The sequence below is a fragment of the Phocoena sinus genome, chromosome 14 (assembly GCF_008692025.1).
Source record: "Phocoena sinus isolate mPhoSin1 chromosome 14, mPhoSin1.pri, whole genome shotgun sequence".
In the NCBI taxonomy this organism is placed as follows: domain Eukaryota; kingdom Metazoa; phylum Chordata; class Mammalia; order Artiodactyla; family Phocoenidae; genus Phocoena; species Phocoena sinus.
The window spans coordinates 64,558,589-64,583,541 of record NC_045776.1 but is presented as its reverse complement, the minus strand read 5'-3'; the positions used below and the strand labels follow the sequence as shown (position 1 = coordinate 64,583,541).

Genomic DNA, 24,953 nt, shown 5'->3' with positions numbered 1-24,953 from the left:
GCGTTAACACATCACTCGGCAGTGCCCAGTACATCCTCCAGGAGCATCCGCCAGCCAGAGCGCGAGCAGGAAGCCTCACGCATGCGCACTGCCTGCCTGAGGCATTCTGTGGCCGGCCGGATGGTACGGGGCCTGCGCGATCCAGAGCCGGGAGGGAGGCGAGCCGAGTGGGCTGTGCCGCAGACGCCTGCGCGGGGGCGGATGTGGGCGGGGCCTGAGCCGCGCCTGCGCAGTCTTCGGCGGCCGTGTGGGACGGACAAGGGGCGGGCTGGGGGCGTGGGCCGCGAGGGAGGCTGGGCGGGCCGGGCGAACGGCGCCGCGGGGTTGGCTGCTGCCCTGAGGCCGGACTCAACGGATTCGGGCCGCGCCACCGGGCGAGCTCGCCGCCCGGCCCCAGCACGGAGCCAGCGAGCAAGCGAGGCGGCGCTGCGCGGTAAGAGCCGGGGCCGGGTGCCCTGAGTGTGCGCGGTGGGAGCGTCCCTCTCCTCAGCGCCGCCCGCGCGGCCAGGCCCCGGCGGCCCCGCAGACCCCGGCGGCCCGCGCCTGCGCCGTCCCCTCCCGGGCCCCCCGCCTGGCGCGCGCCTGCGCCATCCCCTCGCGGGCCCCCGGGCAGCCGAAGCCGCGACCCCGGCCGGCGGGCGTCCCGGCTGCTTGGGGCCTGGCTGGTTCTGCGGCCGCGCCCACCGGTCTCCTCTCCTCGCGCGCCAGGAGAGGCTGGGGCCGCCGCCCCGTAGCCCCTGGCCCCCAGTCCTTTAGTCCCCGGCCTCCATCCCCGGGCCCGAGGATGCGGCGGGCGGCCGACCCGGGCCTCCTGCTGGCTCTGCTTCCGCCGGGCCGCGCCCCCACCCGCGCCCAGCTCCGCCGGCGGGGCAGCCCGGAGCAGGAGGAGTATCCTTTTTTCTCCAGACCTGGTTAATTGCATCAGGTTGGATGTGAATAATCTTGTGTTCTGCCGAGGAAATTCTGCCTTTCCCGCAGTGTGGTCATTGTATGGCTTCAGTGGTTACGTTTAAGACATCAGAGTTCGTTTCTGGGCAGCTCCCCGGAGATGACTGGAAAAGAAACAGTTTCCACTCAGTTTCGGCCCATTTACAAAACCAAGTAACTCCTGTGATCATTCAAGCGCAAAGAATCTTGATTTGTTAATGCCCTTGGTAATTCGCGGGCAAGCACGGGAGGACCCAGGGAAAATTCCCATAAATTCGCCGTCCTGTATTGATCACAGGGGGAAATGTCTGTGTTGTATTAAAAAAAAAAAATCATCTTCAGCCATTGATAATGTTTTGTAAGTTTGCAACAGATGCGAGACTAAAAAATGTTTGCTTTCACCCCGGGGGCTGCATCTTGAGATGCAATCAGAGCCTGGGGCTTGGTAGATACCAGCAGACATCACTATAATATGGGTAGGTTATCAAATAGACACATCGATGCAGAAGGGTAAGGAGAGGTAAGGTATTGACCTAGGTAAGATTTTTTCCTATAAAGAGATAGCTGATCCAGTAATTTTTTTCTCTTGAAACATGTCTCCTTTTCTCCGTTGAACGAGTGTACTCCAAGCATCTTGAGATAGCTGGAGAATGCTTTTTAGTTGCCTGTGCATACTCTACATATGTAGGGATTTTCTTGACATTCATTTTCAGTAAGAAAGTGAGGGGTTCCCTGGTGGCACAGTGGTTAAGAATCTGCCTGCCAATGCAGGGGACATGGGTTCGAGCTCTGGTCCGGGAAGATCCCACGTGCCGCAGAGCAACTAAGCCCGTGTGCCACAACTACTGAGCCTGTGCTCTAGAGCTCGCGAGCCACAACTACTGAAGCCGGTGCACCTAGATCCTGTGCTCTGCAACAAGAGAAGCCACCACAGTGAGAAGCCTGCGCACCACAACTAGGGAAAGCCCACGCACAGCAACAAAGACCCAACACAGCCAAAAATAAATAAATTTTTTTTAAAAAAGAAAAGAAAGTGAATATAGTGCCGTAGAAAAGCTTTATCACTCTGCACCTTGGCAACAGTCCAGATATCTAAGTGTGCAGTTCAGCATCATAGTGAATGGGAAGTGATTATAGCAGTATTGGTTAAGGTGAGGTTTGTATCAAAATTTCTGTTTTAAACTTGAACTTTTGGGGTTGTGTATCTGCAGTGTGTCCTCTTGAGATGGGATTTCTCCGAAGCAGAGGTTCTCTTTATAACTGACTCCATAAAGTACATCTTATATTTTAGATGACTCAGATGATAGTATTGCTTTGGTTCAAAATTATTATTAGGGATGGGTTTTCATAATACATTAAGACTTGCTGTATAACCATATACATATTTAAATCACATGCTAACTTGTCCATAGTCATTACGCAAACTCTCCACCTCAGTAGAGGAACAGTGACAGGGTGTCAGTAGGTGAGTTAAATTTCTTGGCTTTATGGCTTTGGGCAAGTCGGTTTTCCTTTCTGGGCTTCATTTCCCCATCTGTAAAGTGTGGGGTTTGGGGGTGGAGATGGAAAGGAGCTTGAGTTGCCAATTTTAATGTTTAATGGATCTTTGCCTACTTTGTCCTCCTCAGCCAGGGGTAGAACTGGGCCTTCTCACCAGTTCCATGACATTGTGGTCCTTCGTCGAAGACCAGGGGGTGGTGTAAGGCTGGTGAGAACCAATCTCGGAGACTCTTGGTCAGGCCCCTGAAATGAACTGTTGAGTGGGCTTCAGTGTATTAGGAAAAACGAGGACAATATAGGGAGTTTTTCATAAAACTAAATTTATTCAACTAGGACTTCCCTTTCTAAAAAATGTCATTTTCTTGATACTAAAATTCAAGCATCTTCTGTGACATGATGGTGATAGTAAATGGTGCTAAATGAGATTGTAATAAATGGCAACTACAGGTTGGTTTTCTTATCACAATGAGCTATTTTTAGAAATAAAGAGAACGTAGAATCTATTGTTTTGCTGTTGTAGTAAGGGAGTTTAGTGAAAATGTTCCTGGGGCTTTTGCTGCTAAGATTAAAATATAGATTACTTTTTAAGAGTAAATATGAGTTACTTTGTGGTCATTTGTCCCAATCCACAGGCAACTAAGAAGGCTCTGTTGAATTTGCTTGGTATTAAAGACACTTCTGATCATCCTTTCCTACCAGATGTAAAATGTCAGGATATTTTTGTGTGTGTATAAGCCTAGGCAGGGAAATTCCTCCTGGTGGTTGGAATTGTTAGTATTGAATAGACTGGCTGCCGAGGTAAAGAATCCCTGTGGGGATTCTCTGTCAGCTCCGAAACTTTTTAGTATTGTGACCCCAGTCTTTTGCTGTGAAACACCATGACCATCAAGAAATTAGGCTTACAGATTGTATTTCAGATATGCTGAGGGGAGAAGTGGCTGTCCAGCACCCTGTCCAGTTCCAAAGTGAATGTAACAGATGACCATTGTGTCTGTGAAATCTTAAAAATTTTTAAAGATTTAAAAAATCTTACTAGATTTAGAGTTATTGTAAATTTTCTTTTGTACTTACAAAACTACAGTATATAATGTGTATCAAGCATACATTTTAAAAGTGTCTCAAATTAAAATTAATAATGCAATCTTTAATTCTTCAAATACTCATGTTCACATTGGGAGGACTGACTACTCTCACCCACCTGAGTTCTCCATTTTCAAAGGATAACATGGAAAGTCTGTAAAGGACATTTGTCCAGAAGAAGAGAATGCAGATCTGTTAAGTGTTTTCCCTGACCTTTTTGCACATCTTCATTGTAGTTCTTGTCTTTATTTTTTGGTTAAATCCTGAGGTTTGCCCCTGCCTTTCTTTCTAAAATGTTAATCTGTTCACGGTTACTGCCCTGCTCGCTGCACAGTTGAGAATCCTTCAATGGCTCCCACTATCTTTACACTCAGATCTACCGATCCTTAGCCTGGTGTCACTGGGCTCTGGCCGCCACTCTCGTCCTGCCCCCACCTCCTTTTTGGTGCTTCGTTGAGCTCTTGGTCCTTGGAGCTCTCTCCAGTCTCCTCTGCTGGAAAGCTTTTCTCTCACTTCATCCTTCAAAACTCAGCTCAGGTAGGACCTGGCCTGAAAGGCATCCCTTATCCTGTCTCCTGCAGGCTTGTCCAGCACCCTGTCCAGTTAGGATTTGGCTCCCTGGTTTTGTCTGCTCTTCTCCACCAGCTGGGACACCGCAGTGCAGAGTGAGGTGCGTGTCGTTGCATCTGCTGGGTGAGTAGTTTGTCAGGCATGGGTCCTGAGGAAGTGGGTCACTTAGTCCCTGTCCCTGAGGAGCTTTTCACTACAGGTCCACTTGGCCTCGCCATCCCTGAGATACCTCCCAGCCATGCACACCAACTTGCAAAGTCCATTTAATTGTGTCTTAGTGTCTAATTAAAATCTAATTTCTTGACGGAGGAGACTCTGTCTGTGATGTCTATTATATCACCTTTGTTCCGGGCTCTGGAAGGAATGTGCATTTGTTTCATGTTGTTTCCCTTTTTCCCCTTGTATACCTTCCATCTTGGTGGTGGTGGTTTTTACTGTTGTTGTTTTTGGATGGTAAAGTTTTAAGAGATGAAGATATTAAATTTCAAGTTCATCTCTTGTACATATAGCCCAGGGAAAACAGAAATGTTAAAGGGGAAAAATACTTTGTCTCTTGAAAAAAAAAAGCCCCGTATTACACTTCTTTTTAAAAGAACTGAGTTTGTACAAAAGAAAAAAAAAAAAAGAGCCTGATTAAGCTTGGGAAAGAGGCAAAGAAACTGACGGCAGTGTTAGGATTTGTCAAGAAATACTTGTTAAAAATGAAAGTTGTCCCTTTCTTCCTCTCTCACTTTTCATGTTCTTGGGAAAGTCCCAACTCAGCCATTTTCCAGGGGCACCTCGTCCCGTGGGAAGTCCTGAAGCAGTTTGTTGGGGCTGCTGATTTCCAGAATAGTCACAACTGGACACTTTCTTCCGAGAGATGCCCCTGTCCTGCCATGTAGGAGATGCCAGTGTCCTGAGTCCCACTCCCTTCTTTCCCTGGTAGCGTCTCCTGGTCATAGTTTGTTCTGCCCCACCAGGCCCAGGAGTTCTTGAGCAGGAGCTATTGAGTCTTCTTGCACATTTTAAACCTTGGTGGGTTTGGGTCAGTCTCCCCTAGCCTCCCGCCCCAACCCCCCAGCCCTGGCCTGGTGGCTTGCTGGACCTTAGTTCCCTGACCAGGGATTGAACCCAGGCGCCAGCAGTGAAAGCACCGAGTCCTAACCACTGGACCGCCAGGGAAGTCCCTGGTTAGGGTCAGTCTTAAATCTTCTGTCCTGTGTTCTTGTTCTTTTCCCTATCTGGCCTCTGCATTTCTGCAAACTCTGTCACATCATTACACTTACTCAGGTGTGTTTTCTCTGCCCTGTTACAAATTACCTGCTGGATTTTTCAAACCTAGTTCCCTCATTTTTATTCTTTTTTTTGGGGTGGGGGGGGCGAGCCGCAAGGCTTGCAGGATCTTAGTTCCCTGGCCAGGGATTGAACCCTGGGCTCTCTGCAGTGAAAGCGCTGAGTCCTAACCACTGGACCGCCAGGGAAGTCCCGCTCATTTTTATTCCTCAAGCTTACCTCATTGTGTACTTATTCAACTTTGCCCGGCCCCTGCCACTCGAGGCCACCAGCCTTGGATTTTTTAGTCTTTTTTTGTTTATCTCTTACTTCTTGCCTCAACACTTGTCTCCTCTCCCCACCCCACTCTCCCCTCCCCCGAACTCCACCACCAGGAATGTCAACCTTTCATACCACTCTTCATCGTTCATGTATTCATTTGAATACAAGAATCGTGTATGCATATATTCATTCATGTATTCATTTGCAAACATGTATGGTTTTTAAAAATAACAGCTTTGTTGAGGTATAATTCATATACCATAAAGTTCATCCTTTTTGTTTTTTTCCAACTTAAATGAGTCAAATTTATTTATTTATTTAAATTTTTATTGGAGTATAGTTTTTTTTTTTAATTTAATTTATTTTTGGCTGCATCCAGTCTTAGTTGTGGCACGTGGGATCTTTAGTTGCGGCATGCAGGCTTCTCTCTAGTTGTGGTGCATGGGCTTCTCTCTAGTTGTGGTGCGTGGGCTCAGTAGTTGCGGCGTGCGGGCTCAGTTGCCCTGAGGCATGTGGGATCTTAGTTCCTCAACCAGGGATGGAACCTGTGTCCCCTGCATTGGAAGATGGATTCTTAACCACTGGACCACCAGGGAAGTCCCTAGAGTACAATTGATTTACAATGTTGTGTTAGTTTCAGGTGTACAGCAAAGTGAATCAGCTGTATACACACATATATCCACACCTTTTCAGATTCCCCTCCCACATACGCTATTACAGAGTACCGAGTAGAATTTCCTGTGCTATACAGTAGGTCCTTATTAGCTATCAATGTCTTATACATAGTAGTGTGTATATGTCAATCCCAATCTTCCAATTTATCTCTCCCCCGTGACCCCCTGGTAGCCATAAGTTTGTTTTCTACATCTGTAACTCTATTTCTGTTTTGTAGATAAGTTCATTTTGTTCCCTTTTTTTAGATTCCACATATAAGCAATATCATAATATTTGTCTTTCTCTGTCTGACTTACTTCACTCAGTATGACAGTCTCTAGGTCCATCCATGTTGCTGCAAATGGAATGATTTTGTTCTTTTTTATGACTGAGTAATATTCCATTGTATATATGTATCACATCTTCCTTATCCATTCCTGTGTCGATCGACATTTAGGTTGCCATGCTTTTTGAATTGCACACCTCAGTGGTTTTTAGTACATTCACAGAGTTGTGCATTGAGCACCACTCTCTAATTCCAGAGCATTTTCATCACCTCAGGAAGAAACCTTGTACCCAGCAACAGTCACTCCCCATTCTCCATTCCCCCAAGCCCCTGGCGGTCACTAATCTACTTTCTCTGGACTTGTCTGTTCTGGATATAAATGGAATCAGACAATATGTGGCCGTTTGTGTGGTTTCTTTCATTTAGCATAATGTTTCCAAGGGTTATCCATGTTGTAGCATTCATTAGTACTTCATTCCTTTTATGGCTAAATAAGAGTCCATACTTTGTTATCTATTCATTAGTTGATGGACATTTAGTTTATTCCACTTTTCTTTTCTTTCTTTCTTTTTTTTTTTTTTAACTTTTTGGCCACACAACACGTGGGATTTTAGTTCCCTGACCAGGGACTGAACCCGCACCCCCTGCATTGGAAGTGCAGCATCTCAACCACTGGACCACTAGGGAAGCCCCTGGTTTATTCCACTTTTGGATAGTATGAATAATGCTGCTGTGAGCATTCATGTACAAATTTTTGTGTGGACAGATGTTTTCTGTTCTCTTAGGTGTATATGTAGAAGTGGAATCACTGGGTCATATGGTAGCAATGTTAAACTTTTTGAGGAACCACCAACTGTTTTTCAAAGCTGCTCCATTTTACAGTCCCTCCAGCAGTGTGTCAAGTTCTAAGTTCTCCACTTCCTGATCAATGTACGGGTTTTCAGGGCATACTTTTTTTTTTTTTTTTTTTTTTTTTTTTTTTTTTGCGGTACGCGGGCCTCTCACCGCTGTGGCCTCTCCCGCCGCGGAGCACAGGCTCCGGACGCGCAGGCCCAGCGGCCACGGCCCACGGGCCCAGCCGCTCCGCGGCATATGGGATCCTCCCAGACCGGGGCACGAACCCGCGTCCCCTGCATCGGCAGGCGGGCCCGCAACCACTGCGCCACCAGGGAAGCCCCTCAGGGCATACTTTTTAAAACATGGGATATTTTTGGCACTTCTGCTTTTTGTTTTCCTCACTTAATACTTCTGGAAAGTCCATTAAATCAGCTGGTATCATTCTGACTCATTGTGATTAATGGCTTCATAGTAATATTCCGTAATATAAATATACTGTTTATTCATTCAATTCAGCAGATAATAAAAGGCTATTATGGATCAGGCACTGTTCTAGGCTTTGAGGCAACAGCATGAACAAAACAAACAAAACACCCTGCACTCTTAGAGTTTACTTTCTAATAGGAGCAGGGGTGGAAAGTCAGGAAATAAACAAGTAGCATAGCCTAGGGTTTTACCATTGCAGTTTGAGTCTGTGGGGGCTTTCTGAGTAGTGTATATGAAGTACCAAAGGCTAGATTGCCCTAAATGTTGTTACAAGTTACTTTAAGTCAGTATTAGTATTAATAATCTTGCAGGAGAAAGTAGAAACATTTTCATAAAATAAAAAAAAGGAAAAAAAAAAGACCCAATTGGTTATTGTGGATATGAAGTTCTAGGAGATCCACATATGAGTCCTTGGTAGCAAAGTTTACACATTTATAAATTGTATCCAAATCCTCTTATCCTGTTAACAAGTAATAGACATCGTTCCCCGAAAACCAGGTGAGATACGTGTGCTGGAGGTTTCTGATGGATGCGGTTGAGAGTACTTTTGGGGGACATGGCAAAACTTCTGGGCCCAGTCAAGACTCTTGTTTTCTTCCTGAACTTTTCTGTGTTTGTTATATTGCCCTATGAATTATTGAGATTGTCCCTCCAGTAAAGCCTACTTTAAATTATTCATGGTGATGCTTAGGGAAAATAATCTGGGTCCTCTAGAGTGGTTAGGCCTGGAGGGAATTCCCTCCCAATAAGGGCAGATTTATATTGATATGTAGCCTAGTTTGGCCTGCACTAACCCTTCTATGTTGGCCCTAGTGGTAATGCAGTTAAAATAAGCATTTCGGTTCTGATTTTGTTTTTTATATTTGACTTTGAAATGAAGTTAGAAATGCACATTTTAGACACACAGTTATTCACCCTTTGTGTTACCCATCCAGGTCAAAGTCTTGCTCATCCAGACCAGCTCCATCATGATGGAATGCTAGTCATCTATTAATAATCTGAATGTCACTCTAATGAATAAAACATTATTTTGCAGAAAAATTTTTTGGGCAATTCAGTTACTAATGTTCGTTTATGAAAATTCAGAACAAAACACAACCTGCAAGTTTATGTTAAAGTAATATTTCTGAAGGTCTAGTGTAGAATATAAATGCCACCCAGCATACTGTCTAGCAGTACAGGGATCTTAGTCACCTCCTCTCCTGCCTTTGCTTCTCGCTGTCCTCCCCCACCACACATGTGCTTTAGTTGGGTTGGGTTCCAAAACTTTATTTATAAAACTAATTTAATTCATAAGGTTTATGAGGTTTAGGTTATTAGTACTGTGGAATCTAATGAGCATCCGTGGCAGCATGGCTGAAAAAGCATACATTTCATGTGTACCTTTCATTAAATACGGTCCTCTCACCATACAGATTAAGGTAGTCATTTTCCTTAATTTTATAAGTGAGGAAACGAGGTTAAGAATACAGAGTTAACCAGGGGCCAAGCTTGGACTTGAGCCCAGTTTTCTGACTAAAAGCCCTATGTTCTTTTCACTGTAATATGCTGCCTTTCAACTGGAATGCATTTGCCATATGGTTGAAGGAACGACAGTGCCATTTAGCCTGGAGAATAGAAGACGATGTAGGGCATTGTTTCTCTTATAATTGAAATATTTGAAGAGCTTTCACGTGGAAAGAGGACTGGATTTATTTTGTGCTGCTTTGGCAGGTTCCCTAGTAAATGGTAGTTATAGTTGCACTGACATTTGGCTCCACGTATGAAATACTGCCCAAGAATTGAAGGGGCAACTAGTGACAAAGCCTGTGGGGGTGTCATAGGACGATGGCTGGGGGACTGACCTTGATGCCTGCCTGGTCTTACTGAGGTCCTCTTCTTTGCCTCCTCCTTCTACACCCTTTCTTGCCTGAGCGCTTGGCTGGGCCCCCTCTCTTCTCTTCCTAATTTCATGCCTCTTCTCCCTTAAGCCACTCAGGCAAGTTTTAAATATGGGATGGCCCTTGATAGTTAATGATGATTTTGTTTGATTGGTTCGTTTTTCTCACATATGCAGTATACACATTATTTTAAATAAAGTGACAGTGAAGTATGAATTTGGAATTTATAATTTTTTCCAATACTATTTCTTTTTTTTTTCTTTTTTTTTTTTTTGGTATGCGGGCCCCTCATTGTTGTGGCCTCTCCCGTTGCGGAGCACAGGCTCCGGACACACAGGCTCAGCGGCCATGGCTCACGGGCCCAGCCGCTCCGAGGCATGTGGGATCTTCCCGGACCGGGGCACAAACCCGTGTCCCCTGCATCGGCAGGCGGACTCTCAACCACTGCGCCACCAGGGAAGCCCTCCAATACTATTTCTGTAGTGATGTTTTTTTAAGCAGGAAATAAAAATTGAAGAGTATATCCTGTGATGGTAGGCTAAGAAGGGGATTTATTATGCAAGTATGAGAGTCTCTGCTGAAACGCTAACGCAGTGTTTACTTTGTCACCCAAGGTTCATTATCCTCAGGGATAACCACCCAAGGTTCCTATGCTGTTTCATTCCTCGTTGCATGTGATTGCATAGGTGCTGCACCTTGTCTGGCCAGGGAGTCCTTCAGGTGGGGAGAGGGTGGTCAGCAGCAGCAGGGTCTGTATTGACGCCAGAGAGTGCTTCTGTGAAGGATTCTTAGTCTCTGAACATCTTTGCGGGTGAAGCTTCAGAGCATAGTGAGGTCAAGAGGAAAAAGACCTGTTATCTCTCAAACAGCTGATTACTTTTTGCATAGCAGTTACTGGTTTCTTTGTCTTTTGTCTACATACTTTTTTTTAAATTGTCAGGATCCTGGAGCTTAGATATATGTGCCATGCTGCGTCAGAAGCGAGCTTGGGACATTTCAGGTGATGGGGGTGGCTGGTGGCTGCACTGAGAAAGAGATTCCCTCAGGAAACAGGCAAGTGAGGAAGTGAGCCCAGCAAATTCCCCCGTGTAGGTTCCACGTGACGCTCTTTAAAACAGTTGATGTGGCACCACTGTTACCTGGAGCCCTGAGAGCTGAAGCGTTGTGACTGTCCGAGTATCTAGCTAACCGAAGTTAGTGCAGGAGCCGAACATTCAGCTGGTGTCTGATGACGAGCGGTCCTCCTGGCCCTGCTTGAGTGCCTTCGGCGAGGGGAGGACCCAACCAGTTTTAGGGCCGCTCGGTTGGTGTAGGGACATCGCTGATTATTAGTTGCCTCGGAATCTGTCGCTTGATAACTTTCACTCTCTAGTCCTATTCCTGCCTTCTGGACCTTTTGAAGTTTGAAAACGACTATTTTCACTTACCGAGATGAAAGTCTCACTTACTTGAGTTGTTTTCAGAGCTCTCTGGACTGGAGACAGGCTGGTTATTAGATTTTCTCCTCACAGTGTGGCTCTAGAACTGCACACAGTACCTTACCAGGTCCTCTGAGGAGGACAGTCTACCTGGGCCTCCTGTCTTCCTGGATCCAGACAGTGTAAATCAGATGATTTATTTCAGCTCAGGACTGTATTGTTGCCCTTGGAAGAGCCCTGCTGTGCTGTGGGGACACTTTAAGCCCAAACTCCCTCTTCTGCTACAGAAGCAGGTCTTCCAGAGTCTGTCTTTCAGAGCTTTCCTCTTCCCGGGAACTTGTGGACAATAGGATCAGATTCTAACCTTTGACAGCACCTGCACCCTTCCAAGATCTGCTTCTCACACACATGAACAAAAGATAAATATGTGCGGTGATGTATTAATTAACTAGGTGGTGGGAATCCTTTTACAATGTATATGTACATCAGTCGCCGTGATGTACATTTTAAATGTGTTACAGTTTTATTTATCAATTATATCTCGGTAAAGTTGAAAAAAATTTGAGGTGAAAACATCTTGCCTTCAAAAGGTCAGGGTTTCCTATTGAGACTAGTCACAGAGATGCATTCCAGGTTTCTTACTTCTTATTTGTTCCCAGATGGTGTGCAAGGAGGTAGTGATCCCTGGGGTTAGACCACCTTATGTAGCGTGGCAGCTCGAGGGCGTCAGGACACCTGATGAGCTGAGGTTCCAGCTTCATAGGTACCTTCCTTCTTAGGCTGCTTTGGCCTCCGGGGGAGGGCTGCATGCCCCTTTAATGCTAGGGTCTCCACAGTTTTCCACTAACCACAGTTGGTGAGAGTCTAAGTTGTCGGTTTTCTCCTCATCCCCTTCTGCCCCTCATCAGCTTTTTCTTCCTGATTTCTTTTTGAAATTCTGCTGTTTTGAGTTGGTATCTTTTTGACTTTCACTTGTACTGGTAACACGTAAATGATGACATTGTGGTACAGGACAGACACATTATTCCCGTGGCTTCCTTGAGCATTTCTTTCAGTACCCTATATCGCATGCTCTCTTTCCTAGCTGCTAGCCTGCCAGCCCGCTGTGAAAGATTGGAAGTGAATAGGGGGTCGTCAGCCGTCCCTTGTACACACGGGGACAGCATCGCCAAGGCCTCAATCTGTATAGTAACAAGGAATGTTTTGCTTACCTGCTTCCACATAAGCTGCTGGTAATGGTTAGGATTTGGAAAAGGGGAAAACATTCCTGAGATGGGGAATTTAGTCACCTGTAGTTCTATATGAAAGTCAACCCCCCCAAAAAACAAAGGGACTTCCCTGGCACTCCAGTGGTTAAGACTCTATGGCGCGGCCAAAAAAGAAAAAAGAGGAAAGTCAAAGTCAACTGAGAGGAGGGGAAGGCATATCATTATAGTCTCAGTAGAGACAGAGACTGACAGGCTTTTTCTGTAAAGAGCCAGGTACTAAATGTTTTTGACTTTGCAGGCCATATAGTCTCTGTTGCAACTAATCAGCACAGAAGTAGCCATAGAAATACGTGAATGAATGAGTGTACCTGTGTTTCAATAAAATTTTCTTAGTGGATCTGAAAACTTGAATTTTGTATAGTTTTTGATGTCACAAAATACTCTTGATTTTTTTTTTTCTCCCCAACCATTTAAAAATGCAAGAAATAGGGCTTCCCTGGTGGTGTAGTGGTTGAGAGTCTGCCTGCCGATGCAGGGGACACGGGTTCGTGCCCCGGTCCGGGAAGATCCCACATGCCACGGAGCGGCTGGGCCCGTGAGCCATGGCCACAGAGCCTGCGCGTCCGGAGCCTGTGCTTCGCAACGGGAGAGGCCACAACGGTGAGAGGCCCACGTACCGCAAAAAAAAAAAAAAAAAAAAAAAAAAAAATGCAAGAAATATTCTTAGTTTGTGGACTGTACAAAAACAAGTGATGAGCTGGATTTGGCCCATGGACTGTAGTTTGTTGTCTGTCCTCGGTCATAGGGAAACAGGAAGCAGAGAGGACTGATTAGAGGACCTGGGAAGCCAGGCCCAGAGTTTTTTTCTGTTAGTTTCTAATTTAATTAATAAAGAATCTTTTACAAAAATCCACAATACCTTTATCTCATCTTAAAAAAGCGACAATTCGGGGCTTCCCTGGTGGCGCAGTGGTTGAGAGTCCACCTGCCGATGCAGGGGACACGGGTTCGTGCCCTGGTCCGGGAGGATCCCACATGCCATGGAGCGGCTGGGCCTGTGAGCCATGGCCGCTGAGCCTGCGCGTACGGAGCCTGTGCTCCGCAATGGGAGAGGCCACAACAGTAAGAGGCCTGTGTACCACACACACACAAAAAAGCAACAATTCAAAAAGAAGAAAGATGGAAGGATAGAAGGGATTGAAAGCATGCAGAAAGGTTCAGAGAGAGATGTGTGTTAGTCAGGAGGTGCGATGAAAGGCCAGTGGGGAGACTCATACTGGGCCAGGGAGCGAGTGAGGAGAGGGCTAGACACCAGGGACAGAGGAAGGGCAAGTCCAATTAGTGACCCACTGAATGAGGAAAGCAAAGGAGGGCCTTGCTGAGTTAGACCCCACGGGGTGACAGCAGCAGTGGTTAGGCCCCAGAGGGGTTGGCACACACCTGGAGTGGACCGTGGAGTTTTTAGTTGTCTGGAAGATGGAGTGGAGCAGAACAGCCCTGGGAATTGTCCTGGGGGGAGAGACCCCTTCTTTTCTGCTGGTGGTGTGAGGAGTTGGAAAGAAGAAGTAGGAAGTTAGGGTACAGGGAATTCACCTCTGTGATGTAGGGAGGATAGCAGTGTACTCTTTGGTGTGGTTCCTGTAGCAGTCCTGTGTAGGAGCTCTTAGCCTCCACCTAGAGGTGCAAGGACTGAAGTTTGGACGTGAGTAACATGCCCAGAGCCACATAACAAGTAAGTGGTGGAGCTGGCACTTGAACCAGGTTCTGCCAGAATAATCTGGGTTCTTTCCACTAGACTGTGAATTCCTGAGTGCACAGCCGCAGTGTCCCAGGCTGCTAGTTGGAGATCTGCCTTCTGGCACCGTGCTCTGTGTTTAGTGTTATGGCCCAGAACAATGCTGCTCTTCTCTCTCATAAAAATCTGTTTGTGTTTTGAAGTCCTTAGAAGGGATGGTTGTTTGTTGTTTTTTTTTTTTTTCAATTTACTTTTGCCTGTATTGTGTCTCTTTTTCTTTTTCAATTACTTAATTAATTAATTAATGGCTGCATTGCGTCTTCGTTGCTCCGCATGGGCTTTCTCTAGTTGCGGCGAGTGGGGTCTACTCTTCGTTGCGGTGCGTGGGCTTCTCATTGCAGTGGCTTCTCTTGTTGCAGAGTATGGGCTCTAGGGGCATGTGGGCTTCAATAGTTGTGGCAGGCGGGCTCAGTCGTGGCTCATGGGCTCTAGAGCACAGGCTCGGTAGTTGTGGCGCACGGGCTTAGTTGCTCCACGGCATGTGGGATCTTCCCGGGCCAGGGCTCGAACCCATGTCCCCTGCATTGGCAGGCGGGTTCTTAACCACTGAGCCACCAGGGAAGCCCAGATGGTTGTTTTTAAAGCTGAAATAGTTAAATTACTCATTTGCAGTAAATCAGATTAGGTAAGCAGTGTTCTCAGAGACAGGATTTGGTAATTTTGGGGGTAATATTTTAAACCTAAGAAATAGTTTTGAAGGATTAGAATCTGAAGAGTCCCATCTGCTGAGTTTGGGGTGAGCTGCTGTACTGTTTGTATGAGAGTCTATTATTCTTTTTTCTTTTAAGATTTTTAATTAATTAATTAATTAATTATGGCTGCGTTGGGTCTTAGTTGTGGCATGCGGGATCTTCGTTGACGCATGCGGGATCTTTTTGTTGCTGCGCATGAGCTTCTCTCTAGTTGTGGCGTGCGAGTTTTCTCTTCTCTAGCTGTGGTGCGCAGGTTCCAGAGCACGTGGGCTTTGTAGTTTGCATCACGCAGGCTCTCTAGCTGTGGTGCGCAAGTTCTCTAGTTGGGGCCCACGGGCTTAGTTGCCCGGTGGCATGTGGGATCTTAGTTCCCAGACCAGGGATCCAACCCACATCCCCTGCATTGGAAGGTGGACCACTGGACCACCTTCCAGTGAACCACCAGGGAAGTCTTCATTACTCTGTTTTTAAAAAAAAATTATTTATTTATTTTTGGCTGCGTTGAGTCTTTGTTGCTGTGCGTGGGCTTTCTCTAGTTGCAGTGAGCGGGGGCTACTCTTAGTTGTGGTGTGTGGGCTTCTCATTGCGGTGGCTTCTCTTGTTGCAGAGCACGGGCTCTAGGCGCCCGGGCTTCAGGAGTTGTGGCTCGCGGGCTCTGGAGTGCAGGCTCAGGAGTTGTGGCACACGGGCTTAGTTGCTCCGCGGCATGGGGGATCTTCCTGGACCAGGGCTCGAACCCATGTCCCCTGCATTGGCAGGCGGATTCTTAACCAGTGCGCCACCAGGGAAGCCCTATTACTCTTAATATGTTACTAGTAACCTGTTACTGAAGCTCAGAGTTTGCTAAATCAGGTAACATTGTTCTGACATTTTACTTGTTAAAAATTAGAATGAAGCATTAGGAAGAAGCATTTATTTTACACATTCTATTTTCTTGATACCCTGTTGGTTGCATTGTATTGAAATTCTGACACGTAATTAAGTTCGGTGCTTGGACTTTGTAATACATTACTCACGCAGTAAAGACAAACAGCATGATACTAGATTGGCAACAGCAAAGTCAGTGTAATTGAGTTATATGGTGAGTCTCACATTTTCACAGGGATGGGTGCACCATGACATCTGGAACTCAGAAGGAAGTGCTTGCCATGGTTTTCCTCTCTTTTCCTCTTACATCCTCATCCTGCCACTGATAAGTGAGTAGAAGTTCTACCCCCAGTTGCAGGATGTGGTGTGACAGGCTGTGAACTGGGTAATACGTGTCTCGAGAGCGCTTCCAGGATTTCCTTCTAACACGCTTGTCCTTTCAGCAGTGGCTTGGGCTCTTCACATCCTAGCTCCGATTTTGTCTGTTGGGTGTTTGGTTCCTTTCTCTTTGTAGTTCTTAAATGATGCCTTTGGCACTGGCCCTGCCTCGCCTCCTCTATGCGCCTCCTCTGTGTGCCTTGTGGTCCTGGTGAGGCAGAGAAACCTCCACGTGGCTGCCCTGAGGGCGTGTTGATGGTGCTGGAGGGACAGTCTGGGGGCGGGGCTTCGTGTGACCCAGGTCCTCTGAGCTGGACTTTGAGGGACTTGAGCTGCTTGTCCTCCAAGATTGCTTTGAAGGAGGAGGGGGTTTTCAACCAGTGGACACTGGACTTGGGGGAATAACGCGCCCGTGGGAGGGAGCTGCGCGAAGCGGGCAGAGGGCCCAGCACAGCGGTCTGGTTTCATGAAAGAAACGTGCCGCTCTAGACCCCAGCTGCTGGAGGGAGCCCTGGAGAGTGGCTTTGGAGTTCTGGATCGGGCTGTTTTGTGGAGGACTGACTGTCGAGCTCTGTGGTTCGGGCTTAATATTCTTGCTGTTCTCTGTGTAGCTTCTGCCCATCGTTCTCTTCCCGGTTCACCTTGTGTCTCGTCCCCGTGTTCTGCTCCCTCCTCTCCTGGCGCTGCCCTTCCCTCCCTGTTGGCCGGTCTGTGTGCAGGGCCTAGGGTTGCCAGGTAAGATACAGGATGCCCACCTACCATTTAATTTAGGGTAAAGAATGAATATTTTTTAGTCTAAGTATGTCTTAAATGTTGCTGGGATGAAATACAGTGAGATGGGTGCTGTGGTCACAGTGCCTGGAGCAGTCTTGGCATGATGTGGGAGAAGACCGTAAGGGGCTCTTGGGGCGGAATGGCCGAGTGGAAGTGTAGGTGTTGGAAAGAGCGTGGCTGCGTCAGACAAGGGGTGGGGAGAGGGTGGGAGCGGGGCGTTTGGCCTGTGTCAGACAAGGGGTGAGGAGAGGATGGGAGCGGGGCGTTTGGCCTGAGGCAGGTAGGCGGGCGTCTGGAGAGGTTGGGGGGCAGCGGGATTTGGGTCGCCGGGTTGTGATTCTTCCCTGACACAGAAGGAGCTGGAGCAGGGCTGGCAGGGGCGGTGGGCACGGAGACAAGGGGATGCTGTCAGCCAAGACCTGCGTTGGGGGCAGGGACGAGTCTCTACCGTGACTCAGTGTCTCACTGTGCAGGCCGCGCCTGAGATTGAGGAGGACAGCCTAGGGAGCTACCCTGCTGTGGTGCTGTCGTGGGACATCTGGAGTCAGACCTGTTCAGACCTCTACCCTTGGCGTCGGCCAGCTGTGGGAGGCTCAGGTGATCCTTTTCACAGTTGCCCTGAGGTCATCCTTACCTCTCAAGGTGAAGGAGGGTTGAATGAAATGCTGTGTGTGTGGTATCCCCAGCACAGTGCTTGGCATGCAGGGGACCCTCAGGGTTTAGTTCCCTGCTTTCCCTCTTGCCAGTGAGGTTTCAGATGGACTGGAGAACAGTGGATTTTCACCATCCATTTGGGATTGTTGGTCTGCCAGGCAGCTAGCTAGGACACCACAGAAGGAGGTGCAGGTCAGCAGTGAGTCCCTGTGACTCTCCTTACATTTCATTCTGGGAGATCAGAGAGAGCCTTCTTTGAGCTGTCTGTCCTTTCCCAGAAAATGTGGATGGAAATCAAGGGTGTAATAGGCCCCATGTCATACACGTTCCCTGCTCTTTCGGTCAGTTCTGTTGAGTTGGCTTTCTCAGCTCAACACAGTGTGCAGATGAGACTGTATTTATAGTCTGCTGCAGAAAGACAAACATCTCCCTTCCCTCCTCGGTTTAAACCAATCTTTTCATGCCAGAGTTTTTCAGCCTTGACACTATTGATTTTGGGGGCCCTATAGTTCTTTGTTGCGAGGAGTATCCAGTGCATTGTGGGATGTTTAGCAGCATCCCTGGACTCTCACCCAGTTGTGACAACCAAAAATGTCTCCTGACAGTGCCAAATGTCCCCTAGAGGGCAGAATTACCCACTGTTGAGACCACTACCTTATACTCAGTAGATATAAGAAAAAAGTACTCCTTAGTAATTTTTATTGCTTTTCATGTTATCTAATCAGTGAAGTGCTTATTGAAAAAAGATTTCAATTTTTATTAAGCTGAATTCAAATTCTAATCTATTTTAACTTGTTTAGTTTGGAAAGACTTTCTTTGTGCCATTGGCAAAACATTTCTCAAATCTAAAATTTTTAGCTTATTATTAAAGGGTTTATTACATTGTTACATTTGAATGATTAGTAAAATAACAAAAGAAAATGTTTCATTTTGTATTTCAGATCACAGTTTGTTATAAATGTACAAATATATTGAATTGATATTTTTAATTAAAAATGTGGCTGACAGTTAATTTTATGAATACAGTATTGTGCAATTTTGTAACTGCCTGCCAGAAATCTGAGCATAAAGCCATGGTTTGAAGGGCCATGAATAAACATTTTCTTTTTGTAAATATGGCTGAAGAGGGAGAGGAGACTCAAAATTTCTTGCATTCTGGGAGTTTGAACTTTGGGAACCAATTTGTTTTGGACTAAATCTGGAAAAACCATTTGTGTACTATAGCCAGAAATTCTTTTAGGCTGTCCTTTTCCAGCCTTGTCACTTGTCTGGAATGTTAAGTATCAGCAGTAGTTTAACGGCCTTTTAGCGCCTTGTATTAAAAAGATCTCCAGAAATGGATCTAAAGAGGTCCTAGTATAAGATTAGGGTTTTTTCATTGTTGTTGTTATTTTTTTCAAAGCAGTAAGAAGGAGAAGACTTATGGTTCTACGTTTGAAAAATGCAGGGAGCTTCTAGTTGTTTCTAAATATTTCCTTGTGTTAAATCTTGCAGAGTAATAGAAATCATAAATTAGTATGAGTGGGTTTTTCTGTGGGAAATAGAATTGCGCTTTTGGATTTTTGTTGCTGATAATTAACTCTTTTTTTCTAGTATCCTGTCTATCAGTAGTTGTGGTTTAGTGAAAAGAGTTCAGACTTTGGGCAAACTCCTTACTTCTGTAGCCTCAGTTTCTTCCTCCTTTCCAGGCACGTAGGGTGGTTTCGAATCAAATGTGCTGGTGCTGGGCAGCACCGCCCTCCCCCAGGCTGCTTGCTCTGGCATTTACACAACAGCAACATCAGCAAAGTGTCTCACCCTCCTCATCACGCTCTGACTCTGTGCCCTTCACAAAGCCAAATTTTTGAAATGTTCTTTCTTCATCTCCTACTCAACTTTTTATCCCATTCCAGTGAGGTCTGACTTTGCCCCGTCCTTCCACTTGGAGCTGTGTCGGCCCTGCTTGCCATCTCTTCCTTCTGGCCGACTTCAGTGTCCACTTGGGCACCTTCTCCTGTAGATTCGCCCCCAGGCTTCCTTCACCCAGCGTTGCCAGGCAGAGAGGAGGTAGCTGTGAGGGGAAGGGGTGGAAGTTGGAGAGGAACTGCTTTTTCCTTTTCCTTCCTCTGTGGCCACAAGGGCGTTTGGAGGGCAGTGCACACTTGGGGCTGGAGGTGGAAGTGGAGGAGAGGTCCCTCTGAAGGCCGCCTTTCCTCAGTGCCGGAGTTTGCATCATTGGCTTCTGGGAGCAGGTAGAACCACCATATTAAATGTGCACGTTAGTTGATATTCACACCCTAATTTTAGGCATGAAGTAAAATCTGTCTTAAAAATGAGAAGACATCATGTTATAATAAAAAATAAACATTTAAAAGACACAGATAATAGAGAACAAAGCACTGATTAGCAGTGGGGAGAGGGATGGGGGAGGGGCAATATAGGGGTAGCGGGGTAAGAGGTACAAACTGTTAGGTATAAAGTAAGCTGCAAGGGTATATTGTGCAGCATGGGAAGTATAGCCAATTTTTTTTTTTTTTTTTTTTTTTTTTTTTTTTTTTGCGGTACGCGGGCCTCTCACTGCTGTGGCCTCTCCCGTTGCGGAGCACAGGCTCCAGATGCGTAGGCTCAGTGGCCATGGCTCACGGGCCCAGCCGCTCCGCGGCATGTGGGATCTTCCCGGACCAGGGCACAAACCCGTGTCCCCTGCATCGGCAGACGGACTCTCAACCGCTGCACCACCAGGGAAGCCCTAGCCAATATTTTATAAGTATAAATGGAGTATAACCTTTAAAAATTGTGAATCACTATTGTACGTCTGTAACTTAAATAATGTTGTACAGCAACTATACTTCATTTAAAAATGGACATTAAAAAATAAGCTTTTAAAAATTTCCAGTAAGCTCCTTAGTCAGTAAGCATGGAAGTATTTTGAGCAGTAGTGGACTTTTGTATTTAGATTCAGGCTAAGCACAGAATCACATGCCCGAAGGCATCTCCCTGGCCCCTCTCCTTCATGTCTCTCTCTTGCACCTTGAATACACGCCCACTTGCACATGTGCAGTGTTTTGACCTGGCAAAGCTCAGGCTTTTGTCTGAGTAAGCCTTGCCTTTTTCAGTGGAGTCCACTCCGAGTCTATCTTTAAAATGTACACCTTTAAACGCACTTTCTGGTAGTGTGTTGCAATTCACAATAAGAAAGTTTAAAAAAAATGTATATGTTGAGGAATTCAGTATAAGAAGTCTATTGCATTATGATTTATTTAATTAAAACATTTCTCATTGAATTTCTTTTCAACGTTTGGTTTTGTAGAAGTCGTGATTTTATCAATTCGTTATTGGTTTTGATCCATTTAGTAGCAACTTTTACTTACAGACTCTTATTTATTTATTTATTTAAATTTATTTAATTAATTTATTTATTTTTGGCTGTGTTGGGTCTTTTTGCTGGGCACAGGCTTTCTCTAGTTGCAGCGGGCGGAGGCTACTCTTCGTTGAGATGCACAGCCTTCTCATTGTGGTGGCTTCTCTTGTTGTGGAGCACGGGCTCTAGGCATGCGGGCTTCAGTAGTTGTGGCACACGGTTCAGTAGTTGTGGCGCATGGGCTTAGTTGCTCCGAAGCATGTGGGATCTTCCCGGACCAGGGCTCAAACCCATGTCCCCTGCATTGGGAGGTGGATTCTTAACCACTGTGCCACCAGGGAAGCCCCACACTTCAATTTAGTTTGCTAAATTTTAATTTTCCCTTGACAGTGTGATTCCTTCTCAGTGTTTTAGTCTCTTCTTAATTTAAAGTTTTAATATGATCCCTACATTTTGAATATGGAGTTTATGAAATAAGAGATAAAGGTATTTAGGTTGCTTGGATTGAAACCTTATTTTGAATTTTAGTGGGATATTATCAATATATAACATAAAAACATCATAGCTAATAAGCAATTTCCTTTTTTAAAAAAGTTTTCATTCCTGGTTCTTGAGGTATAAATTGTGAAATAGAATATTTGAATTTTTTTTTTTGAATATTTGAATTTTTGAGTGATCCTAATCCATCCTTCTCGCCTATAAACAAGGCTCACGGAGTTAGCATGACTTGCTCAGGGTCATGAAGGCATGCCAGGCCTGAGACCACAATCCAGGTCTCCTGATTAGCGTTCCAGGGAACTCCCTACCATATATTTTCAGTGTTTCCTTATACGTAATTTTCAGTGGGAAAGAACCAGAAGCAAGTGTTGTTTGTTGACATCTGTGTGCCACAGTGTATAATTTAATGACGTAGTGAGTAAAAATAGTCTTTAGTCATTCTTTATGAAGGGTTTGTCTGACAGAGTGTCTTTTGAGTTGCTGCTTTTATTTTAATAAGGCATTAGTCATACTTGGGGCATGCAGTGTGTTGTTATAGACTAAGATAGCTCACATTTATGCCATCATTACTGTGGACCACCCTGCTAAGCACTTTAGGTTCATTATTTCATTAATCCTCCCAAAATCCTTATAAGGAAGGTAGTATTATTACCAGCCCATTTTACATATGAGGAAACTGAGATTTCAGAGAGGTTAAGTAACTTGCCGAGGGATACAGATTTGAACAGACATGGTGGGTGGGGCAGTCTCCAGATACTGTAAATAAGCACAGTGGATTTAAAAGTTATCAATTAAATAACAATTCCTTTTTTTTTTTTTTTCCCTGGCTGCTCCACCCAGCATGTGGGATCTCAGTTCCCTGATGATCAGGGATCAACCTGTGCCCTCTGCAGTGGAAGCCCAGAGTCTTAACCACTGGACCGCCAGGGAAGTCCCCACAATTCCATTTAAATAGTTTTAAATAGCAATACATTTAGTGTAACAGAGGGGACAAATGATTCTACTTGGAGGTGAATAGGAGGTGCATAGAGGAGTTCAAAGGAAGAAGTGGTGACCCATCAGAATTCTTGTGTGTCTACAGGTGGGAGGATTAGGGACCACCCTGTAGTTAACACCAAGGGCTCCTGTCCCGCACTTTGCCAGGGCTGAAGGTGCTTCTTGGTGAGGGATGGCCTCAGAGCTCCTTCGTGGTTTCCAGGACAATCTGTGTTCTCCTTCGCTCAGGGAGGAGGCTTCTTGTTGCAATATAATGACAGTTAAGATGAATTCTTAAGGTCCTTTTGGCATTATTTCTGAAACTTGATTCGTGTGTTTTTCATGGGTGGATGGTTGGGGAGGGTGGAGTTTCTGAATCACTGAAAGAAATTGCCATCCCTGATCTTGGATTGTTGCACCATTTTTCTGACCTTTGATCCCTGGTGAAAAAACTTCTGGAATGAGTGTGTTGGGATTTTTGTTCTCTTTCTTGGTCTACACATGTTATTTTGTACAATAACTATAAATTAGGTTTTATCAACTCCTCTTTATAGGAGAGGAAACATTTGCAAACATATGAAGTGATGAAGTGATTTGCCTGCAGTCACAGCTTGTGTGGCAAAGCTGGAGTGTGAACCCAGCTCTCCTGACTTGAAGTTCAGTGCTGTGCTGCTGTTCTGAGGCCCGGGGTCGAGTGGGGGTGTGGCGACACATCGCAGAGCCTGTTCACCGCTCTGTTCTCTACCTGTAACATCACCATCAGCTGCGTGAAGTGTATTAGGATTTTGGAGTCAGGAGGTACCTTTGAGATTCCTTAGAATTCAGCCTTTTATTGTAGGTGAGGATCCTGGTTGGACAAGTGACTTAAGATTGAGGACAGTGCTTTTTAGAGAAGAACTAATGGGTTTCAAATTGAAGTCAAAATTTAAAAATAGGGCTTCCCTGGTGGTGCAGTGGTTGAGAGTCCGCCTGCCGATGCAGGGGACACGGGTTCGTGCCCCGGTCCGGGAAGATCCCACATGCCGCGGAGCGGCTGGGCCGTGAGCCATGGCTGCTGAGCCTGTGCATCCGGAGCCTGTGCTCCGCAACGGGGGAGGCCACAACAGTGAGAGAGGCCCGCGTACCGCAAAAAAAAAAAAAAAAAAAAAAAAAAATTTAAAAATATCTCAAAGGCTGGACCTTAAGCTGAATTTGACCAAATGATAATTTTAACAGATACAGGTGTAAACTTTTTCAGAATATAAATTGCACAGCTATGAAATGGAGAAAAGTGGAGTGTTTACTGTTCAGTTTCTTTAACGTTTCTGTGTGTTTGAAAATTTTCATAATAAAATGTTATCAGAAAAAAAGAGAAAAACAGCTTAGCAGCAGTTTGTGTGAAAGAGGCTTTGTAGTGTTAGGTAACCATGAACTCTGGAGGAGCCTCTGGTAGCTCCTGGCCAAACAGGGTTTTTTCTTAGATTAAGTTGAGAAGTTCAGTGTCTAGATGGAGAAGGTAATAGTTGGCTGGGTGCTGTGCTTGCAGACCAGGTCCTCCTCCTGTCTGTGCCAATGGCACAGGTGTGCGAAGTCTGGAGTAGGGGCTGGAGACTCTCAGACCGACGTGGGGGAAGGGCAGACTTATCAAAGCGCTGTGCTGGTCCTCAGATCCTGGGAGAGCTGTGGGCTGAGGGTACTTTTGAGTATGGCGCTCAGATTCAGGTCAGAGGAAAGGGGTTGCAGGGAAGGAGATGCCCTTCTGGCCCCTCTCCCCGAGCCCCCGTATGGTGTCCTTCAGTCCATCCTCTGCAGCACCAGGTTTCTCTTTAGGAAGGACACATCCAGTCAGGGCGGCACTGCCTTCAGTCCTCAGTGCTGTGTGTCAGACCGAACGAAGCCCTTCCCCGCTGGTCGTCACTGTGACGTTTCTCTGTTTGAGCAGGCCCAGGTCTTCAGGGGGCCCGTGCTTTCGTAAACCTCTGACCTGTACCTCCCTCCCTGTTCTGCAAGGGCAGAACCAGGGACGATGTCCCCCTGCTCTCACCATACCTTGTACATGTATGTCCCTCATGTTTGCAGTAGGTTCATCAAGGATGGAGACCTGTTCACTTATGCACCTCATTCTTCCCCTAGACTGTGAGCCCCTGGAAGGTAGGTATTTTTGTCTTAATCAGCTTAGGATGTCCATCTATTTATTTATCCTTGTTTCACTAGATTCCCAGAGAATTGGCGTTTGGCTTGTCTTGGCACAAAATAAGTGTTCAGTGACTGTTAAGTAATGACTTGCTTCCTAACTTAGTAGTCAGTATGCTCCATTTTTTGTCAGTGGTGCTCCATGTGGGGTTTCCTATAAGGGGCCTCCAAGATATTTTCCATTTTTAAGAGTCTGTAGTTTGATTTTTAGATAGTGTTTTACCTGCCATGTGTGGAAGGTAAGAGATGGCCCTTTGTTTTCCTTATGTGACCTCCTTATACATGTAAAGGAAACTCAAGCTTCCTGTGTGGCTGCGGCTATGTAATTAGCTTTAGGCAGGGCTCCTGGAGCTGTAAATCCTGTACTGGGACATCCTGGTAAGAGGTCCAGCCACCCAGACTGCAGCCTTCACACTGAATGCAAGC

General features: G+C 45.9%; 1 protein-coding gene across 6 annotated transcripts in view; it reads left to right on the top strand.

Annotated features, from left to right (window-relative positions):
• Positions 1-278: 278 nt before the first annotated feature.
• Positions 279-24,953, top strand: part of SPECC1L (sperm antigen with calponin homology and coiled-coil domains 1 like) — a 123,464-nt gene continuing 98,789 nt past the window's right edge. For 2 of the 6 annotated variants that reach the window (XM_032602649.1, XM_032602644.1), the window contains exons 1-2: positions 305-433; positions 4,089-4,200. The gene's annotated coding sequence lies outside the window, so the exon portion shown is untranslated. Of the gene's footprint in view, positions 434-2,863; positions 2,875-4,088; positions 4,201-24,953 lie in introns of those variants that run through there. The other 4 variants (XM_032602648.1, XM_032602646.1, XM_032602645.1 and 1 more) reach the window with 4 other exon arrangements.